This window comes from Eulemur rufifrons, chromosome 6, assembly GCF_041146395.1.
Source record: "Eulemur rufifrons isolate Redbay chromosome 6, OSU_ERuf_1, whole genome shotgun sequence".
Lineage (NCBI taxonomy): Eukaryota > Metazoa > Chordata > Mammalia > Primates > Lemuridae > Eulemur > Eulemur rufifrons.
Window position 1 is genome coordinate 568,648 of NC_090988.1, and position 23,661 is coordinate 592,308.

At 42.0% G+C, this 23,661-nt stretch overlaps 1 pseudogene; it reads right to left on the minus strand.

Annotated features, from left to right (window-relative positions):
- Positions 1-980: 980 nt before the first annotated feature.
- On the minus strand, positions 981-22,900 carry LOC138383626 (small acidic protein-like; annotated as a pseudogene).
- Between the last annotated feature and the right edge of the window lie 761 nt (positions 22,901-23,661).

The following is a 23,661-nucleotide window of genomic DNA, read 5'->3' on the forward strand; positions in this document are numbered from 1 at the left end:
TATTTTTAGCTGTCCATATAATTTCTTTCTATTTTTAGTAGAGATGGGGTCTCGCTCTTGCTCAGGCTGGTCTCGAACTCCTGAGCTCAAACGATCCGCCCACCTCGGCCTCCCAGAGTGCTAGGATTACAGGCGTGAGCCACCGCGCCCGGCCTTGTTCCTCAATTTTAGATGAGGATAAATGTATCACAACCAAATATGGTAAATTGCTTTCTCTTTATTTAGACTTTCGGGACAAAACTAACTTTGGTCACATATTATCTAAAAAAACAAAACAAAACCAGTTTTACATATTTTTAAATAGATAGGACTAAGTGACTACACATTTAATTTCTTCTGTAAAATCTGGCCAAATTTTATCAAAAACCTAACAAAATGTAATGCAAATTATATAAAGACTGCTTGGGATCATAACATTCCAAATGTATGACAGTGGTTACTCCATCCAAATAGGTGTGAAAGTACTTGCTCTCATGTTGCTTTGGTCCAAAGAGAAGAGCTGGGTAAGAGGAAACTATCTAATCTTTTGCAGAAATATCCATGATGAATAGTTCTACTATAACAAAGGATAATTAAAGAATATTTCTCATGAACATATCACAGTATCAAATTTTTATAAGAGAAAAATATGAAGGAACAAAAATGCTAAAATAGCTACCACAAACAAAAAGAAGGGTCCACCCATCACTGCATCTGAAGGGGTAAAAAGGTGAGATTAGAGGGTTGATGATGCTAATATGAAAGGAGGTTGAGTGCTGTATTTATTTCTTATTTTGTACAACTCTTACTCTTCACAAAAAGGCTATAGTCACGCCCATAAAAGTGTAACCAATGGCATTTGAAAGCAAAGACTCTTTGTAATTATTTAAAAGGGACTTTTTAAAAATTATAATACAAAGGTCTGTGCTCTATAAGCAGTCCTCCACTGTGCATCATAACCATAAGGCTTACTTTTAATACAAAGACTAAGTGTTTGGGAGTTACGAACCACTGGATTTCACAAACATCATTTTATAGTTGCTTTTTGCATCTTTTTTGGTTTTGGGATCCTCCACCTCATCAGGGTGCTCAGCAGCTTGGAGTTCTTCCGCAGATTCTCCCTTCTCTGACTCTGAATCACTTTCAGAGTCATCTGGACTTTCAGGATCTGGTGAATCATCATCATCATCGTCACCATCTCCAGCCACGTCACCTTCTCCATCAGGATCTACCTCACTGCAGCCAAGTCCACAACGTCGCCGACATCTTCCTGATAATTTACTTGTCCATATTTTGCTGATACTGAGACTCCAGTTCTCCGTTAATTTTCTTGTCTTCTTCCCCCGTTCGGAAGTGCGATGTTGATTTGTGATCTCCTATAACAAGACGACCGGTCTGTTCTTTCTTTCCTGCACCATCAGTCTCAAGAATTTTGTTTTCTCTCTTCATTACCCACTTCTGCCGCCTCCCGATTGCTAGATCCAAGACCGTCGTCTGGGGAGGCTGAACGCTTCGCCCGGGGGGTGAGACCCTCTGGCCCCGCTCACGGCTGTCGGGGTCCCGGCGGGAAACGCCGAACCCACCCACGTTCCCTCCGCCGAGACACCGGCAGCAGCGCGACTCCAGAACGCCCATATTTACAAATATTAATAAAATCTCATGTAATATAATCTATATTAAATCCAACTATAATTTTCCTATAGTTGTCCATTATGATGAAATGGCGATTCAGGATGGTTTAATATCGGAAAATCTATTTATATAACTGGCATTATTAAGGACTAAAGAAAAATTTACATAGTTATCTCAATAGGTTTGAAACCATCATTTGATAATATCCACTACCTACTGTAATGACAAAAAAGTGCTCTCAGATGAGTCAGAAATTTAGGGAAATAACCTGATAAAAACCACCTGTAAACAAATATACAAAAAATAATTCGGAGAAAACATTACATCTATTACATTTTATGATTTCATCAAGATCAAAAATGATACTCACAGGGTACCCCGGGGACTGTGTGGCTGGCGCCGTGCAAGCAGGGCGAGTGGTGAGTGAGTGACGGGAGCCGCAGTCACCGGAAAGGAGCGGGAAACGGCATGTCACCAAACAGTGACACTGCACTCGGTGATCACAGTGGAGCATTCACCCCGGCTCACGGCTTCCGTGGTCCCGTGCACGCTACCTATTCCTGTCCCTGGCCTTGACTGCGCTCTCTCCTGCGGTTCTACCACAAATGCCCCGCGGCCTGGGCGCTGCAGAGCCTCCTTTCTTCAACCCAAGTCTCTTCCAAATTCCCTGGCGGGGTCAGTGACACCGCCGCTGTCTTTCCATGGAACTGACGATGGAAACCTGGAATTTGCTCCAAATGGCCCCTTTTCTCACAGGTCCACATACACTCAAAGGACCCGTTTATATCTCTGATCTTTTTCCTTTCTGCTCCTAATGTCATACACTAACTTAGATAGCCATAGAATAGGATATTTAGGACACCATGGCAACAACCATTTAATTGTTGGAGGTTAAAAAGAAAAGAACAAATACACAAAATAGGTAGCAAACGCTAGGGTTAACACAAGAATTAGCATGAACAGAGAAACAGCAGTGTCAGAATCAACTCATCCACTCCAGGTGATAACTGAGGAATTCTGAACTTCATAGAGATTTTTTTCAGAACAGTACATACCACATTAATGCTGCACACAAATCTATTTCACAGTTCATTATTGCGTTAATATAAATTTGCAGTACTTCGTTAACAGTAAGTACATGAGTAAATGCAAAATGGGGAATTTTTAATTTAACTATGTAGAATTAATATTTTTAGTAGTGAATAGTGGGGTGGAGGATTACTTTAAATGACACAACAAAATGGTGGTTCAGTTGGTTAAAATGAATTCATTATGAAAAAGGAAAGTAATGGAAAAGATAACACAAATGATTATACTTCCTGCACAAAATCAAAAGAATCAAGTTAACCCATTGCCCAGGCTACCTCTTAATCGGGCTATTCTTCAATAACAGTGATTCTCTGACATATATACTTCCAAGTGTTTGCATATGGCACTCCCTTCCTTTGGACTTTCTCATCTTTTTTCTGCTCTTATTTATTATAAAATCTTACTAAGCTAAAGTAACTCCTCTTTGGAAAGACCTGTTTGTGGAAAACTTTATATTCTCAGAAATAAAAAAATATATAATGTACATGACATAGAAAACAATGATACATAATATGGGAAAAATAAAATGCAGGTGGAGACATGGATTGCTGGGTTGGGTATGGGGAAAGATATTGCAACTTTAAATCAAATGTCATTTCACGCCTGTTGGAATGTCTACTATCAAAAAAAAAAAAAGCTGAGTGGTGGTAAGGATGAGGAGAAAAGGGAACATCTGTATACTGTTTTGTTTTTTTTTTTTTTTTTTTTTTGAGACAGAGTCTTGCTCTGTTGCCCAGGCTAGAGTGAGCGCCATGGTGTCAGCCTAGCTCACAGCAACCTCAAACTCCTGGGCTCAAGCAATCCTTCTGCCTCAGCCTCCCAAGTAGCTGGGACTACAGGCATGTGCCACCATACCCGGCTCATTTTTTCTATATATATTTTTAGTTGTCCATATAATTTCTTTCTATTTTTAGTAGAGACGGGGTCTCGCTCTTGCTCAGGCTGGTCTCGAACTCCTGACCTCCAGTGATCCACCCGCCTCGGCCTCCCAGAGTGCTAGGATTACAGGTGTGAGCCACCACGCCCGGCCCTATATGCTGTTGATGGGAAAATGTGCAGCTACAATGGAAAACAGTATGGAGATTCCTCAAAAAATTAAAAATAGAACTACTATAGGACCAAGTAATTCTAATTCTGGGAATGTTTCCAAAGGGACTGAAATCAAGATTTTGAAAAGATCTACTCTTTAACACTCATTGCAACATTATTCACAAAAGCCAAAGTATAAACAAATTATCCATCGGCAAATGAATAGATAAAGAAAATGTCACACACACACACATACACACACACACACATGCACACACCCCACAGTGGGATCCTAGCCTTAAAAAAGGAAGGAAATCTTACCATTTGCCCTTTGCAGCATTGCTAACCCTGGAGGACATTGTACTAGATAGAACCAGCCAGACACATGGCAAATACTACGTGACACCACAGAGATGAGGAATTTAAAACAGTCAAACTCATAGAATCAGGCAATAGAATGGTGGTTGCCAGGTCTGGGGGCAGGGGAAATGGGCAGTTATTAGTCAAAGGATGCAAAGTTATACAAGATGAGTAAGTCCTAGAGATCCACTGTGTAGCATGGGGCCCATACTAACAATACTGTATGGAATACTTAACAAAATGCTGCACGGGTAGATCTTATGCTAACTGTTCTTATCACAAAATAGTAATAGTAACAAAATAATAATAAATAAAGATAAAGAGGGAGGGAGGAAAATTTTGAAGGCGATAGATATGCTTATGGCATAAATTGTGATGATGGTTTTATGGGTATAAACTTACCTCCAAACTCATCGATTTGTATACATTGAATATGTACAGCTCTTTGCACGTCAATCAGGCCTCAATAAATGTATTTGTTTTAAAAAAATCAATAAGGCAGTCTGGAAAGGCTTCACAAAGAAGGTGACATTAGAAATGCAATTATTGGTGTATTTTTCATATCTCCATCCCAAAGTAAAGAAGAATAAATTATAACATGTATTTAAATCACGAAGTGTGAGTTGTTATTCAAAAGAACTTATGCTTGAACAAAGGTAATTTTGACTACAGTATATTTAGGATCCTCATTTCTTTGGTATAATTGATGTATTTTAAACATACAAACTACAAATACTATTCTGAAAAATAAATACAGTTGAAATAGATCAAAACTCTACAGTAACTCTTACATATACACTTAGAATGTTTTTAATGGACCATGTTTAATTCCTTGTTTGGACTTGTCATTAGCTATAGTAAAATAATTTTGCAAACTCCCAAGATAACGTAGGTATACAGAGAGTCCATAAGGGCCATTAAAAATGCCCTGGATTATTTTATTTGTCAGCATAAACATCAGCCAGGACGGTTATTAAACTATTAAATAAATTAGTGAGAAGCACAGAGAAAACTCAACACAACCAGTAATTTATTACGGATTCCCTGTGCTTTGTAGATTTGAGTTTAATGTAATGAATGGGCAGAGGGCATCTTATAGAATTATTCGGTCTGGTTTTATATCTCATCATATTGAATTTGAAATCCCAGCATATACCTTGTTTATCTCTTAAGATTTTTGCAATAACCACTTCCCACTTCCAATATTGCTTGCTGCTCTATGAGCTTAAATTGAGTAAAATAATCCCACTTGCCCTTATGTTTATCCACAATCAGGTCAGAAGGAAGCAGTTAAAAGGCAACACTAGAAAACATAACTATTTTACCACTGAGTGGAAAAGGAATTGTTTCCTGCTTCAATGGCTACATAAGGTTCCTTGGTTTCCCATGAAAAACAAAATACTGGGTTTGGGAATATAAATTTCATACCAGTATGGGCTCTGGTGAATCCTAGCTTCACCACGTATTAATACAATATTGGCCAAATTATTTACAATTTTTGTATCTTTATCTATAAATGGATATAATACTATAATAGTAATTACTACATCGGTTATAGAGAGGCGTCATGGAGCGGCTGTATGGAAAGCCTGGCACAGAGCAAGCGCTAGATGCATGTCGCCCTGCCTCCCCCTCCGGCCCCCTGTCCCTCCTCCTCCGGCTCCTCCTCCTTTTCCTCCCTCCTCCTCCCTCTCCCTCTCCTCCCTCTCCCTCCTCCTCCCTCTCCCTCTCCTCCTGTCTCCTCCCTCCTCCTCCCTCTCCCTCTCCTCCTGTCTCCTCCCTCCTCCTCCCTCTCCCTCTCCTCCTGTCTCCTCCCTCCTCCTCCCTCTCCCTCTCCTCCTGTCTCCTCCCTCCTCCTCCCTCTCCCTCTCCTCCTGTCTCCTCCCTCCTCCTCCCTCCATAACCATCGCACAATCATCCTGAAGAGAAGGAACTCCTGTGCGTTCTCGACCCATACAGATGACTTGGTGGCTGTCATCTCTTCCAGTTTCTTCCCAAGAAAATACAAAATATGGAATGTTCAGAAATAGACATAGGAACTATTACAACGAATGACTTGTGTAAGCTGAGCTTGCGACCAAGTGGCTCTGACTGCGGAACGGGCATTCTATCATCTCCTTTCAGACACTTCAGTTTTCCAAATGGCAAATCTTAAACTCATGCGACACCTCTCACATGTCTAGCATGTGAAAATATTGGCCCAGATTTGTTTTTGTTTTCCTTTCCATTTGCGGGGGCAAGATACTCTAAGACCTTCAGTGGGGAATGGTCTACTTTTTCTTTTAATTTTGAAAAACGGGAGACAGTTGTCCCTATTAAGGAGGAAAAAGAGAAAAACGACTGTGGCATTGGGCAGGCCCCCTGGAGGGTGTTTTGACTTCTAAAGGGGTCACACCTTACACAGAGCAGCCCCATGCCTAATAGAACAATAGTAACAAGACAAAGACATCCTAGAAAAAGCGAACATTAAAATATGACCTTCTTTACAGAACCGTGAAGCGAGAGCCTGGGCGGGGCAGCCGGGAGAGCTCCCGGGGGCTGGAGGACCGTGGTCCCCGCCCCGCAGCCCAAGGGCCCTGAGGCCTGATCAGAAACTGATGGCTTGAGACAAGGGTCTACACTGAAATGCCAACCGCAGACAGAAATGTATTTACACCTGTGATGACAAATATAAAATAATGGAGGTGGCCAGGCCTAGAAATGAAAGATTACGTGCCTCATATTTAAGGAACTGAAATAAAAAAGCAAAAGCCAATGTGCAAGCCAATATAGTATCTGCCCTCTGCAGGATAAGTAAGAGAAAATTTATACTCTGGAAGTAAATATTTTTTAACCTCTACTTGGTATTTGGTGATTATGTAACTATTTGCCAAGCTTTCCTTACGGATGTAATTTTTTTAAAATTTTATTTTGTTAGGCTAGTACTAAAGTCTGTATATTATCAGTTTCTTGTTATAGAAATGTTTGCCAAAATATCTGCAGGCTGATCATCTGTTAAATAGGATACAGATTAATATATCAATTTATATCAGTCAATCGGTGTCTACATATACCTATATCTATGTGTGCATGCCTGTGTGCAACCATAAACAGAGCTTGTTTTACCATAATGAACTCTATGAGGATTTTGAAAACAGGTGAAATTATTTTTCTTTCTTTAAAATCATAGTTAAATATTATTAATTTTATAACACTTCATATTTTACATAACATGTTAATCCAACACTAACTTGATCTTTAATTTTTTTCACTCATTACCAAGCCATATTGTCAATAGCTAAATTGTTTAAAATCAATGTTAACAATAAGTATACTGACGTTATGTGTGTAGTCATTTGTCCATATTTTCAGCATGGGAACTGAGTGTGTGGGAAACCATAATTAATCCTGAGTTATGCTGCATCAGTCACCTCTGATGCACAGGCACAGAGTCAGCATCTACTTTCTTTTCATTAGGAGTTCCTTTTTTTTTCATTCTAAATTTCTCTCCCTCAGGACCTTCTCACTCTTAATTTCCATTAGGAATTCCTCCGAGGGGATCTACGTAGCAGGGCCTCACAGAGTATTTTATAGCTGAATTATAGCAGCTAATTCAGGCTTTCCTAAAGCAGCCACAATGTTACAGGAAGGTTTTTTTAATACAAAATTTATGAGGAAACGTGCACAGCTATATCTTCTTATCTATTTTTTTCTTTCTTTGCCAAGAAGAAAAATTCCAATGTGATTAATCACTGAAATATTTAAGAATACAACTCCATTTGACTAACATAAAAACTGCTTTTCTAAATACAAGTTCTCTACTCAAAACTAACATTGATTTTATGCAAAACTGGGTCATTTCTACTCCTAAGATATTGCATATCTAAGTATTCCCAAATGAAATGCCTTTTCCTTTAATCCAGTTTCTGTTTTCCTTGTTCATAACCTTATTCAAACACTCCATTTACCACCACCAATAACAACAAAACCAACCAAACATTTTGCTATTTACTCTAAATTTTATTATTCTTCTATTCACTCACTCACTGTTCTTTCAATATTTCAATGCTCCTTTTTGTCTGTTTACGTTGGTATTAACTGGAATTCCAGCATTCAATAAATATTTGCTGAATGAATGAAAGAACACAAGATGTTTTGCCTGTATATAATTATATTCTACCTGATTTTTCACTCAAAATGGTAATTTCATTACATTATTACTTTTAAAACTGATTGTAATGAGTATATAAGCCACATGGCATTGTTTAGCACCACATGGTGAAACTAACTCCTTCCCTGCTACCGGACAACTCCCAAAGTCACTGCCCTGTTAACAGGCACTGCAGGAATCTGAAATCTGTTAAACAATGAAGCTCAGGAAAATTATCTCAATTTGCTACACTAGTGAGCGTTGACAGATTGCAGGGCAATGAATTCGATTCCGCATATGGATTCAAAATATATACATGCCTACTGAAGGAAAACGTTATAGTCACGATATTGTAGTCATGCTGAAATCTTTCAACTGGAGGTGTTCATGCTTTGATAATTCTTAGGTATTTTTATTAATATCTTCCAGTATTCAAATATGATTTCTGAAACTTTTAAAAAAAAATGTCAGTGTGATTCTCAGATTGTGGATGCTTCTGCAAACCTTTGTTAACTTTCTTTGTGGAAACTGAAGCTAATCCCGATGGCTGTCTTTAAATGGCTTACAGAATGGTACTCATGTTTCACAGAAAAAAGTAATTAAATGATCAAAATGCCTCCAACAAACCATTTATAGGAAATGTGCTGTCTTCACTTTCGTTTTTCATTTCTTACAATCTTTCCTAATTAAAATGGCAACTATTCTGTGTCTCTGGGGCCCACAAAAAATACTCTGAAGCGTCATCTTCTAACTCCTGCTTGTAACATTTTTCCAGTAGGCACTTTGTTGCAGAAATACCAATGAGTAATCGCTCTGAGGATGATGCTGAGAGTATAAATTTGATCAAGACACCAATTCTGAAGGCTGTAGCAACTGGAAGTAATTTTTCTGATGCTGACTAATGAAAAAGAAAGCAGAAGATGTATTAACTGTGCCAAATTCATTGATTTCTATTTCACAAGCAAACACAAATATGAACATTTCTGGGTTGATTAAACAGCATTTCAGTGAGAGAGCAATAACAGAGAGATCCTCCTCGGGGTAGGAGCTCTTATGTTTTTGCACCGTATCATCTGCTTATACACAGCAGCTTGAAGTTGTGTTTAAAACTAAAAGAAGCTTAAACACAAATTCTGAATAAATTATAGGTATGAACTTGATTACTGAAATCCAGAGTAATAAACCATTAAAGTATGGTGCAATTCTTCAGCACTTACACTCTTCGTCTCGGCTAGCTCATTCCCGCACACAGCTTTGAATCTCTTCTCTGTGAAGACATCATCTTAATTTTATCTCCCATTGCATCTGAAATCTAGCACTGCATTTCTACCTCCTTAATAAATATATCTTCTCTCATGTTCCATGGAGATCCCAACATCAGCGTATCTCTCAAATCTCATTCATTCAAGGCCCTTCATTCCTTTAAATTGAAATACTGAATTTGTAATCAGTGGCAGGCTCTCTATTGAGTGCCTAACTACTGAAATTAAAATACTACCCTCTTGCTTCAAGACTAAAGCAGATGAGTTTGGACTAGTAGAAGGTGCTCAGGATGACCTTCCAGGAGTTAGCAAAGCGTTCAGAAGAGAGATAGGTGAGCACAGGTGTGCTAGGTCCCAGGGCACAGACAAGGGGCTAAGGCATGGATCCCTGAGACAGAACACACAACTGGCTAGGAGCCAGTTTGTAAAGGAACCTGTATCTTCTTACTATACAGTTAATCAACCTTGAACTGTCAGAGTGACTTCCTCCCTGGTCTATCCATTTTCAACTTCCCACTCAGGTCTGCCTTACACACCACTGTTAACACACACTTCTTAACATGCAACTTTGATAACTTAGCTCCTCCAATGCTTTATTAAGCCCACAAAATACGTATTTTCTGCAATATGGTTCCAACTCTCTCTGCTCCCTCCGTCTACATATTTATGTACATGGCAAGGTGCGGTGGCTCACGCCTGTAATCCTAGCACTCTGCAAGGCCAAGGCGGGTAAGGTCAGGAGTTCGAGACCAGCCTGAGCAAGAGTGAGACCCCGTCTCTACTAAAAAAAATAGAAAGAAATTATCTGGCCAACTAAAATATAAATAGAAAAAATTAGCCAGGCATGGTGGCGCATGCCTGTAGTCCCAGCTACTCGGGAGGCTGAGGCAGTAGGATCACTTAAGCCCAGGAGTTTGAGGTTGCTGTGAGCTAGGCTGACGCCATGGCACTCACTCTAGCCCGGGCAACAAAGCGAGACTCTGTCTCAAAAAAAAAAAAAAAAAAAAAGTCTACATGTATATACATAATATAATTTATGATATACATATATGTCTGTGTATATCTACATCTATATCTATATTATAGCATCAATATCTATATCTATGTCTTTAAAGAGTAAAATACAACTCAATTCAATTGCCTTAGAGTTGCTGGATAATCACACAACATAAAATTCAACAAATATTTGGTCCATCACCTGCTGAAAGGCCGTACGACTTTGTCAGCTGTGTTAACTTTCTGTTATGCTGTGGAATGCAGAAACCGTGTGGGAACAAACCAGTTTCATATCCTCCGTGGAAACACACCAGGATGATCGGTACTGGAATGAGGACTGTCCACTCTCATTCGTTGCACTGCCTAAGTGGGTTGACTCAGAAAGGGAATGGACTCTTTCATGACTAAATTGCAATAGGTAATTTGCAGACAAGCATGGAAGGATTTGTTTATCAGAACCTTGTGGTTTGTTTACCATAATAGGAAGGATAAAGTTTATTTATTCTGTGAGAATCATTGGTCATTCTGGAAAGCCACAGAGACCCTCCCGCTGCTTCTCAAATGCATATGAGAAAAAAAATTCTCCATATATTATCAGGTACTTGGTGGTTTAAAGCTATTTTTTGGCAGGATGTTATGTAGCTAAGATGACGGGAATGGGACAGAGAAAGTAGGGAAAGAGGAGGACTTTAGCAGAAGTGAAAAAGTGTTTCAAGCATAATTAGCAAGAAGTTACACCCTTTGAGAGACCTTGTTCAATATCTTAGATACTTTACATGACTGCCAGAGGAAGTAAAAAATCAATTATCACCACTATCTCATGCCTCAGCCCAAATAAACACACTGTCTCACTCCAGCCTTCCTAAAATGTAAATAAGAACGGCAGAGCATATCACCTAGCCTCATAACCAATCCACTTTTCCTGACTTTTTAATGGCTGATGTGAAATCTTTGAGAATAGGCTAATTATGTCAAGTATTCACAAGAACACACAAATTCAATCCATACACAACTAACAACTATGTGTATGTTATATACTAAAACAGTATATCATTTTAAAATGCAAAATATAGAAAATATTTCTGCAAGATCATTTATTCATCTAAATGGTCTTGCAGAAATATTTTCTATATTTTGCATTTTAAAATGATATACTGTTTTAGACATTTTTATTTGCCTAAAGAGAAAGCAAAAGATTAAGAGAATGGGATATACCTCTCTCTCTCTCTCTCTCTCTCTATATATATATATATATATAAATATAATGAACTTAAAATACTGCCAAAATACATAAAATCAGATAATTATGAAATGGCAATATGTTAATCACATTTTAGCAGTCGGGAACAGCAACTACAACAAAAGACCCATGGATTTACAACAGAACAAAATAATTTTTTAAGCACCATGTTAACTATGACAATAACACAATGACAGATTGTTGAGCTAAGCCAGGATGTATATGACCTTCCATTTCCAATTTCCCACCAAAGCGGCTCAAACAACGTTAGAAAGATTTTTATTTTTTACTGAAGAAAATAGAAAGAGGTCTTACCCATCAATATTCAGCAATTTTTGGGAAAATGGTGGAGTGGTAATAAAAAGTGGACATTATTGACCTATTTTATTAACTAGTAGCAATCCACAGAGCTTGGGGAATAGAAGAAGGCTTGGTTTTGTATGCTTGTGGGAAAATGCAATAGGGCACAATGATTGTCACCAACTCTGCTACTGTGCACTTTGACATAACCTGTAGAAAGAATGGAAACTTCTACCAACTTGACAGCCTGCATCTGTCAATTTCATAGAGAGAGCAAAGGGTATTTCTGTGTTCAATATCCTCATGGTAGCCCACTGGAGAAGTAGCTGTTACGTCTGCTGCCACAGGTTGTCTGAATAAATATGGAGAACGGTGAGATTCTATACAAATGCACGTTCTCTGGCCCTCTCACACTCTCTTTTCATGGAGCTGTATTCTTAGCTTTTCCAAATTAAATGTTTCCAATACTGGCAAGGAAAAATATCACAGTGAATACATTGGTGCTCATTCCAATAGAATGATTTTGAGGATAGTATTCTATTTCTCCAGCTTTCCATTAACTGCAGAGAATTCACCAAACAATTATCTTTTACATTAAATAAATTCACACTTATTTCTGGTCACTCGATGCCTAATAGCTAACAAAGCACTCAGGTGAGGTATGTGTCCTTCAAAATGCAAATGGCCTCATAAGGCACTGCGCTTCTTTCCTGTTGGTGGGATTTAGCAAAGACAGTAACTTACCTCATGCTGCCTATGGAACGTCTCTTGTGTCCCTAGCTCCAGTTATACCCAAGAATTTAACTGACGTGTCTGGCCCTGTATTTTATCTGACCAAATAAGCCAGGGGCACATGCTATAGCAATTCTCACATATCCTTTGTCTTTCTCCGTGATATCATCAATGCAATAAATTCAGTTGCTTTTATGATGAATCATAACTAAATACAAACAATGGCACCTCGGGCAAGATTCACATGGACACTTAGCAGGGTAAATGAATCCTTAATAGCAAGAATTATGAAAACAAAAAACAAAATGAACTAGGTCTCTAGCATCATTCCATTTGGGTACATTAAAAACACATGCACATGAAACTATTCTGTATGACCCAGTAACGCTGGACACGTGTTTATTTGTCAAAATCCATAGAATGAAGCACACAAAGAGTGAACCCTAACTATGGACTTTAATGAATAATAATGATATATCAATACTGGCTCATCAATTGTAACACATGCAATAAATATGTAATAGGGAAAAATGCATGGAGGAGGGGATATGTAGAAACTCTCCACTATTTCTGATCCATTTTTCTATAAACCTAAAACTTCCTTAATAAAGTCCATGAATTTAAAAAGTAAAAAATTAAATTAAAAAACCACACACATGTAGAAAGTGAAGGGGACAAAATATAATTTTTTTAACCCTCATAAGTTCTTAGGAGAGGCACTCCCCTGAAAACAAAAGTCAGGAGGCTGGTGGATCGTTAGAGCTTAGGAGTTCAAGAACAGCCTGAGCAAGAGCGAGACCTCATCTCTACTAAATGTAGAAAAATTAGCCAGGCATGGTGGCAACTGCTGGTAGTCCCAGCTACTCAGGAGACTGAGGATTGCTTGAGCCCAGGAGTTTGAGCTAGGCTGATGCCACAGCACTCTAGACCAGGCGACAGAGCAAGATTCTGTCTCAAAAAAAAAAAATCCGTATGTGAACATGGATACTTTTATTCCTTCTTGTCCAATTTGTATGCCTTTTCTTTTTCTTGCCTAATTACTCTGGCTAGAACATTCAAGAACTTCCTGTACTTTGTAGACAAGTACAGGCTAAGTATCCCTTATCTGAAATCCTGGGAACAGAAGTGTTTCAAGTTTCAGATGATTTTTTGGGCTGGCAGATTTTGGAATATTTGCATATACATAACTTGGACATGGGACCCGAGTCTAAACACAAAATTCATATAGGTTTCATGTACACCTTATACACTTAGCTGGAAAGTAATTTTATACATTATTTTAAGTGATTTTGTGTGTGAAACAATGTTTGTACGTTGAATCATAAGGAAGCAAAGGTGTCACTGTCTCAGCCGCACATGTGGACAAGCTGTGGTTGTTTGGCGTCGCCATCACTCCTGACTCCACTGACAAGCAATCACTTCCTTATGCTTATTCACACGGAAGTATGAGCGCACGCTGCTCCGGTCCTTCAATAAGCCCGTCACATATTTTCATGATGTCATCTATGCACACTTTTTCTGCAATGTTAACACCCTCTTCATCATTGAGGACTATCTTTATATTTCAGAATTACAAAGATCTGACCCAAGAAACCTGGTGTACACTCCCTAATTACACACCACGGGAGAGTCTTATTTCCCTGACTTTTTTTTTTTTTTTTTTTTTTTAAAGACAGAGTCTTGCTCTGTCACCCTGAGTAGAGTGCAGGGGCATCATTATAGCTCACTGCAACCTCAAACTCCTGGGTTTAAGTGATCCTCCTGCCTCAGCGTCCTGAGTAGCTGGGACTACACGTGTGCACCGCCATACCAGACTAATTTTTCTTTCTTTCTTTCTTTCTTTCTTTTTTCTTTAAATTTTTTTGTAGAGATTGGGTCTTGCTCTTGCTCAGGCTGTTTGTTCTCAAACTCCAGTCCTCCCACTTTGGCCTCCCAAAGTGCTAGGATTACAGGCATGAGCCTGGCCTTGTATCACGTTTGACCATAGTTTTAAAAATACAGTGTTTAAAGATTCAAAATGTTTCTAGAAACTCAGGAAGACAGACAGTAAATGAGATGAAAGAATATGATAACTTATGTTAATTACTAATTCCTTTTAAATAAAATGTTGTGTTATTCTAAATGAACTGGGTGTTAACTTGGTGGTGAGGGAATGAAACCACAGGTTTTTCCCTTTAAAAATTCAGTTTCTGCTGCTTGAATCTATGCCAATAAAAAAAATAAAATAAAAAACAAATAAATAAATAAGTAAAAATTCAGTTTCAACTTCGGTTCATTTGTCCTAAGTAGGATTTCACCCTTCTTCTTTTGTGACCTTGGTTTATGAAAACTGCAAATATAAAACATGCATATATAAAAATGAGGCAGTTTTCACATCTCAAAAATTGAGGTGTTTTTCATATATTACCCTAATATCATAACTCACATCATGAAACACAATGCTTCTGGCTACCCCTCTTACAGTAATAGAAAGCCATTAAAATTTTCCCACTTTGATGATGTCAAATATACCTCATTTTCCACTAAATTAGGATATTACTCAGTAAGTCCCTAATACCAATCAAGATAGTGATATTAAAATCTCACTAAGTATATAAAATTTAATTGTAAGAAATAAAAGACTCTCTTCCATGTGGAGTAGGCAATATAGAAATACATTTCATTTTGTTTGTTAAACAGAGGGGACACTCACTGCCTTCTGAGACAATGTAAACATATCAGTTTAACCTAACACGCACATCTCTGAGACGCAGGTGGAAACTGGAAACCGGAGCACACGAAGAAAACCGACACAGACACGGAAAGGACATGCAAAGTCCACACCAGCGGCAGACCCGACCCAGAATCCATTTTTTTCCTCATCGTTATAATGAAAAATTGAGCCAAATGACATTATTTAAGGACCTGTTATATACATGTATACAGTTTTAAGTGTAGCTGTGAATTTTCATAGGTGTATAGTTACACCATCACCAAGTCGGAAAACAATCAGGTGGAGAGGAGATATGTGTCACCATTTTTTTTATTTCAGCATATTACAGGGGTACAAATGTTTAGGTCACATATATTGCCTTTGCCCCGCCCAAGCCAGAGCTACAAGTGTGCCCATCCCCAAATGGTGCGCACCACACCCACTAGGTGTGAATATGCCCATCCCTCCCCGCCACCTGCCTGACACCCGGTGAATGTTGCTACCACATGTGCACATGAGTGTTGATCAATCAATACCAATTTGATGGTGAGCACATGGAGCTTGTTACTGAATCCTAAACCTTTAACCCCTGAGGGGGGTTACATCCCCATCCCTTTGCCTTCGCTAGAAATTATACAAATAAAACACCATTTGCCCTATGAGTCCCTCTTATCAGATTTGATGCCACATTTGCAAAAGTGCCTAATTATATGAAACTGGCAGTATTCTTCTGAGTTTGATCCTTGGACAGTGCCCAGGACACGTGGTGACACATTCGGCCATCACACGAGAGACTCTATTGTTACGAGGTGTACGAGTTTGGGTAAGGCCCTGTGCTCCCTCTAAAATGGAAGGAATGATTTTGGGGAAATGGAGAAAGGATCAAATGAGATACTAACAACCACGAAATTGCATAATCTCTAAAATGGGAAGAGAAATTAGAACTAAAAAAGGGACAACGACTGGATTTCCTCTGTTCTTAGATAACACGCTAAGCTGTTACTCCCCACCTTCCACGACCTGTTTTGAAGTCTACTCGTATGGAAATGGTACCTGCGAATAGAAAATGGACCCTGGGGATTTGTGGATCACTGGAACACAATGTTTCCAGCTATTCCTCTTACAGAAAGACATTAAAAATTCCCCACTGTGCAGATGTCAAATATACCTGCCTTTTCACTAAATTATATTACTCCAGTGATAAGCTCTGTCTGCAGCTCACCCCAACTATTCCTTGGATAACTGCCCTGAGCATCCATAGCTCCTTTTGGTATTTCAACCCGGACATCACAGCGGACTTGCACAGACACCACTCTGCTCATAGGAAAACACCATGATGGGCCAGCACTGTGTAGATGACCAGTCCTTCCTCAAACTAGGAAAAACTCCATTTTAAATGGTGTACCTATTGCATCACTCACTCCGTACACCAGCAAAATGACGCTACCAAATATCAAAGGCTGTTTAAAATCTTGAATGACATTGAACAGATACACCACAAACACCTGTGGCCCAAAGTGATGAGAAGTCTCAAGTCCTAGAATTGCATGTCCAAACTTAAGGTGACATATTACATGCACTAAAACTTCTATCCAATGCAAAAATGAAGATAAACTATACCTGTATGTTTACCTCTAGGGGAATCATGACTTCTAATCCCCCAAATTCAGGACTGGTTATATTGCTCCCTAATGTCTACATCCACACTTGGGCAGTTCCTGACAAGTGTTGAAGATGTATTAGATGTGGAAACAGAAATGATCAGTGATGATATCTTCACTGACGCTCCTATCCTCCGTAGAGAAGACACACACACACACAACTAGCTTTCCTATTATCTCACATGTCATCATTACACTTTCCTTTAATCTCCATCCTGTGCTTTTCTTTAATCTCCATCCTAAATACCAAAGCGTTACCATTCATTCACCACCTCTTTTTTATCACAAAAATATAAGCACCACAATTGCAATGATTTGTTTTCTCACGCCTCTATATTCAGAGCCTGAAGGTCCTGGATTATTTGCATTTAATTCTGTATGTTTTTAGTCCACATCTAGCACAGGAAGAGTGTTGAAAAATTAGCATCAAGAGCACATTATCTGAGCAAGGCTTGACTGGAGTGATACTGTCTCTGTCCCTTCCTAGGCTTGTATTCTGACAATTTACCTAAACATTTTGGCCTCTTTATACTTATAAAGGAGATTTTTTAAAAAGCTTTATATAGCCTGCTAAGGAGTGAAATTATTTATTTTAACTGAGGTACAGACAATCCCTGACATACAATAGTTTGACTTACGATTTTTCAACTTCGTGATGGTGTGAAAACAATTTGTGTTCAGTAGAAACTGTACTTCAAATTTTGAACGCTAAACTTTCCCCGGCTAGCAGTATGTGCTACGATGCTCTCTCTTGACGCTGGGCAGCAGCAGTGAGCCGCAGCTCCCAGCTGGCCACATGATCACCACGGTAAACGACTGATGCAGAACACCGTATTCCATAAATCATATGAGACGGTCAGCACTCTGTTATAAAATAGGCTTTGTGCTGGATGATTTTGCCCACTGTAGGCTAAGTGTTCTGAGCACGTTTAAGATAGCCTAGGCTAAGCTATGATATTTGGCAGGCTAGGTGTATTAAATGCATTCTCAACTTATATTTTCAAATTAAGACGGGTTTATTGGGACGTACCAACACAGTTAGTTAGTGGGGGGCCATCTGTGCTTTATGGAAAACAGTGTCCAATACATCACAGGAAATATTTCAGTGTTTGGATAATAAGCAAGGCAAAAACAGTTCCAGAAGACTAGAATCCAGTCTCAACTCATTGCAAATTCTTACGCTGTTAAAAATTACATCATATACCTCAAATATTAGACCGTGCTCCTCTGTAACCATGATGGACCAAGACAAAAACAAGGGCTTTCTGTGACCAAGTCTCTAAAACTGGTAAAGGAGAACACATTCCCAATCACAGAAATGACAAAATTTCTCCTTTTCCTCACTACTAAGACTCCTAATACAGGAAGTCCTCACTTAACATAGTTGATGGGTTCTTGGAAACAGACTTAAGCGGAATGACATAGCATGACATAGCGGATATTGTACCGTATCCCATAGGAACTTACCTCTTGTGCGTACCAATTAGCCAATGGTAAAAAGTTTCATTATTTAGTAAGTCATTTCACTTAAAGTCGCAGTTTCCAAGAACCTACTGAGGACGTTACGTGAGGACTTACTGGACTTCTCACGAATTAGGTTTCCCTCCCCTCCATTCTTGCTGCCTTCCAGGTAAGAACTATTACGACTGCCAAGGACAGAATCAAGTTCACCCCTCACTGCATCCAACAGAGCGAAACGTCTCACTTCCTTAAACAGCAACCGATCCACCAAAAACAAACACAGATTTGTAAGAAATTCTATTGAGAAGCCACTTACTGATAAATGACGCAGTCATTTATGGTTTGAGGTCGTATTTATTACCAGAATTTATTACACTCTCTTTGACATAAGGTATGGTTCTGGTGTCTTTGGCAAGAGATCACTCCTACAGCATGATTTAACTTTTGGTATTATGAGTGAATGAGAAATTGCTATCAAAATAAAAAGTGTAACTATATAAACATGAAAAGTAAAATTTATATAAGAAAAAAATGCCTAAAGTTGTATATTCCTGTAATACTGACTCACAATGTTGAACCAATAACTTGGCAGTTATAAATCTGATCCGATCCATAGTGCAATATTTTAATATATCTTCTCAGTAGATAAAAAAGATAACAATTGCTAGTACACAAGTTGTTTAAAAATAATAAACATCTAAGAAACATAAAGAAATTTTGTTTGAAAAAAATACACACTGTGTTTAATCACACAACCGAACATAGCTGAAAATGAACTGAGGCAGCCCATTCAGCAGTGACAGGAAACACCTGCAATCTTCCTGCTAGTAATAAAAGGAAGGTGATTATCATCACATGAGTACAGGATGAGACCAGTCACAGCACAGTGTGGCAGACGAACAGGCATTATTACGCCGATTTCACAGATGAAGAAACCAAGGCTCGAAGAGGAAAAGCAATCATCCCAAAGCCACCCAGCAGAGCCAAAATTTCAGACCAGATCTGTCCGAGGTCACTCCCACTTTCCCAAAGCTCCAGCTGGGACCCTGGGTTCAAGGGACTCACCTGCATGATGTTGGCACTCTTGTTGAAAATCTTCATGTAGGGCTTCAGGATTTCAAAGTGGAAGGCGGGCGTCAGCAGGTGGCGGTGGCGGCTCCAGTTGTCACTGGCACTCACCTCCTAAACCATGGGGATAGGAGGCCAGCAGTTGAGTCAGGACCCTCAAGCCCTGCTCTGTGGGGTGACCTGCAAGGTGGCTGTCACCTCCCCAGAAGGAGCCACAGCCCATCCCCCCTGCAGCCTCCAGAGGAGGGTGGCCTTGGCAATGAGCTGCGTGTCTGGATTCTGCACAGATGGAGGGAATCTCTGCTAGTCCTGCTCTCTTCCTCTGGGGACCAAGGTGCATCCCAGGACAGAGAGAGAAGACCCACCTCCGCCCATGGAGAGGGTCCCCTTGGTTCATGGGGAAGGGTTTCCTCATTCTGAGAGAGCCCCCATCCCGGGGCAGCCCCGGCGAGAATCCCTGCAGGGGAGGCTGGCAAGAGGCAGGGAGCCCCGGGCTCTGCACGTCTGAGGTGGTCACTGGGCCAGGGGGGCCTCTCCTGCAGCTGGGGCTGGGCAGGCAGCATTCATGCCTTATCCTCAGAGTCATGGGTTTTCAGCCCAGGAGTGTCGTGATCTAAACTAAATTTTGGAAAAGTCTCTGCAAGGCTGAGGAGAGAGTGGACCAAGCGGGGCAGGAGAAGCAACAGGGGGGCGTCCAGGAGACAGATGGCAGCGTAGGGGGCCGGGGGTGACAGGAGGATGCAGAGAAGGGACCGATTGAGGAGAGATGGTCCAGGTGTCAGCACCATATGTGCTGAGAGATGGAATGTGTGGGCGAGAGAAACAGGGGGTGAGCGGACCCCAAAGCGTGGGGTCTGGGCAACTGATGGACTAGACCGAGGGTGGGGGTGGTGCAGGGAAGGGGCCGTGAGTCATCTCAAGGGAGCATGATAGGGCTGGGGAGCAGGGGAGGAGTGAGCGGGCAAATAGAGGCAGGGAGTGAACACAGCTCGTTGCCCACGAGGGGACGGCAGACGAGCCGGCTGGCAGTTTGGGTGCAGAATGAGGTGCCCTGCACAGGGGGCGGGTGGGAATTTACATGTCACCCGTCTGTCCTGTTTTGTGACTCTCTCCTGCACCCCTGCAGAGAAGCCTCAGAGGAGTTGGGTGGTTTATCGCATCCAAGGGGAAGGTTTTTCCAAAGAGCCATGAGGACGGGGGTTCCAGGCTGGGCTCTGGGACGCATCGGGACAACACGGACACTGGACGCTAGGGTGAGAGGAGGAAGCTGCCCCAGGAAGGGGGTGGGGAGAGACTGCGATTTCTCTCCGTGGCCCAGCTGTGTGTGGGCAGGGGTCGCAGCTGATCCCTGTGGGGAAGCCGCTGGCCGGAGAGAGGCAGAATCTGTCCTGAGGCCGACTGAGATGGCCCAGGCAGGGGACAGACCCCGGTCAGTGCTGTCTCTGAGGAGGTCTCAAGTCCAGTGATGAGACTATGGGTGGAGTGGGGTCCCTGCTCTGTGCAGCCCGCCCTGGAAGCCCCCAAGTAAGAGAGGGGTGCAGTACAGTGAAACAGACGGGCAGAATTTGACCCGAAGCAGGCTTGGGGCATGGAAGGGCACGAACGGGAAAGGCATGGGGCATGGGCTGGACGGAGGGAGGAAGGGATCTGGTGGGGCAGTGGGAAAGAGGGGCTCCCCTCAGCCACCCTCGCTTCTCCTCCGTCCCAGACCCCAGCCCACCTCCACCCCCGGCTCCCTGAGCCCCTTCCCGGCCCTGGGGATGTCCACCCACCTTGACACCCCAGTCCCGTCCTGCTGCCACACTCACCAGGCCCAGGTGACCCCAGAGCCAGCTCCGTGTCGGGGACTGCGGGAAGCAGCGGAGGCGGCTGCAGGTGCCATAGAAGGCGTAGATCCAGGCCAGGACGCGGGCCAGGAGCCAGGAGGCCCCGACCAGCAGCAGCAGCAGCCACGGGGAGGCGGCCACCAGCCTCAGGCCCAGCCAGGACAGGCCCAGCTGGGGCATCCTGCAGGGCAGACAGGTGCAGAGGGAGTTCCTGAGGCCCAGGGGAGGGAAGGGGGCTCCAGGGCCAGTGCAGAGGGGCAGGGGTGGGAAAGGGGAGGGCTCAGAGATGGGGACCCAGGGACCCAAAGTGAGGGGACTCCCAGACAAACCAATCTTTTGGGCGTTGGTGTTTGTACAGGCATAAAGGAAAAACTACTACCAACCATTGGAATGGGAAGGGGGAGTGGAAGGTAGAATTTTTCTCATAAATGTCTACATTTACCAAGTGTTTCCTTTTCTTATGCAAAAGCTGTATAGCATTTTTAGTTATACTTACTGATCTATATAATTGTAAATTATATTTTTAAAGGAAATTGCTTAGCATCATGCCTGACACATAGTACGACACAATCTACGTGACTGGTGAGAAGGCAGAGAGGGTCATGATTAAAAACAAGGATTCCAGATACAGACAGCTTGGTTCAAATTCAGAACAGCTGTGTGACTTTGGGCCAGTCTCTATACTTCTCTGTGCCTCAGTTTTCTAACTTGAAAACGGGGGCTAACAACAAGGTGACTGTGACAATTAAATGAGTTGAAATGAGGAAAGTGCTTACAACAAGCATCCCCAGCACACAGTCGGTACCCAGCGTGCTTGGCTTTATTACTCTGATGGCAGAACAGGGACACGGGCACCGGCCATGACCTTGGGACCCTCTGGCACAAACATCAGGAAACTTCCTGGCTTTGAACATCCCTCATGAATTCCTGTGGCCCTTCGCAGGGAGGAGTCTCTCAGGAGAGGAGCGAGTGCCCAATTTGGGGACAGACAGGCCATTGTCAAAGCCAGACTCTGCCACTGGTCAGCTGTGTGACCTTGGGAAGGTGACTTGCCTACTCTGAGCATCATAGTCCTCGTCCATGAACAGGACACGATGATAGGCTGAAGGAGGTTAGAGGAGAGAGCTGACGTGCGTGCCTTCCCTTGGGTTCCCTGGAAGTCGATCCTGATGCAAAGATTCGAATGCAAATATTTCATCTGGAGGTGACCCTAAGACAAGAATTCAACTGGGAGGCAATCCCAGGAAACACCAGGAGGGCAGTGGGGAAGTGAGATGGGAAGGAAAACCCAGCAGTTAGGGGGACTCATTAGAGGAATTTCCACTGTGGGCAGCAGGGGCTCGGCCCTGCCTGGTGCCTCTGGGAGACAGCACAGGACACGCACCTCGGAGTCATCCCAGAGCGAGGGGACAGGGGCATCGATCCACCGACACCCACCCGCCATTACGCAGGGCCGCTTCCAAGGGCATTATTTCTCCAGAATGTCCTGCCGGCGCTGCCAGGGTCAGACCTGGGGACGGGGTAGGGGCTCTGACATCAGCTCCAGCGGTGAGCAAGAGCACAGCCGGTGTGGGCTGTTACAGCCTCTCAGTGACACCGACACACACACACACACACACACACGTGCACACACCACAGTCACCCTCCAACACAGTATGTAAGCACACACACACACATGCACACATACACACGTGAACCCACACATGCACATATCATACACACTAACATACACACAGGCACACGCTCACATATGTCACAAAAACAAACACATGGACATTGAACTAATGGAGACCAGACTCCTTAGAGCCCGTTGTCCCCAAACCATCCAGCAGAAGAGGGAGCATCCTTCACACTCAGGAGAGGAAGGAGACTCCCCCCAGGGTAGCCCCTGACGGGACCAGGCCTGGGTGTGGTTTGAGAACTACACACTCAGGTACAGCAGAGTCCCGGGGACCCACAGACGTCAAGTGTCCCCGCTCCCTCTCTCATCCATTCACCATCACTCCCCTCGGGGATCCCAAAGCCTGTTGGAGTGGGAGAGGAGAAATCTGACACCCTGACGTGCAAGTGACTCTTTGAAGGAGTTTGCTGCATCATGGAGCAAAGATACGGAGCCGCAGCTGGCGAGAAAGTGAAGCCAATAGAAATTTCTTTGACAATGAGGAAATAGCAGCATTATTTGTAAACCAGTGGCAATGACTCAAC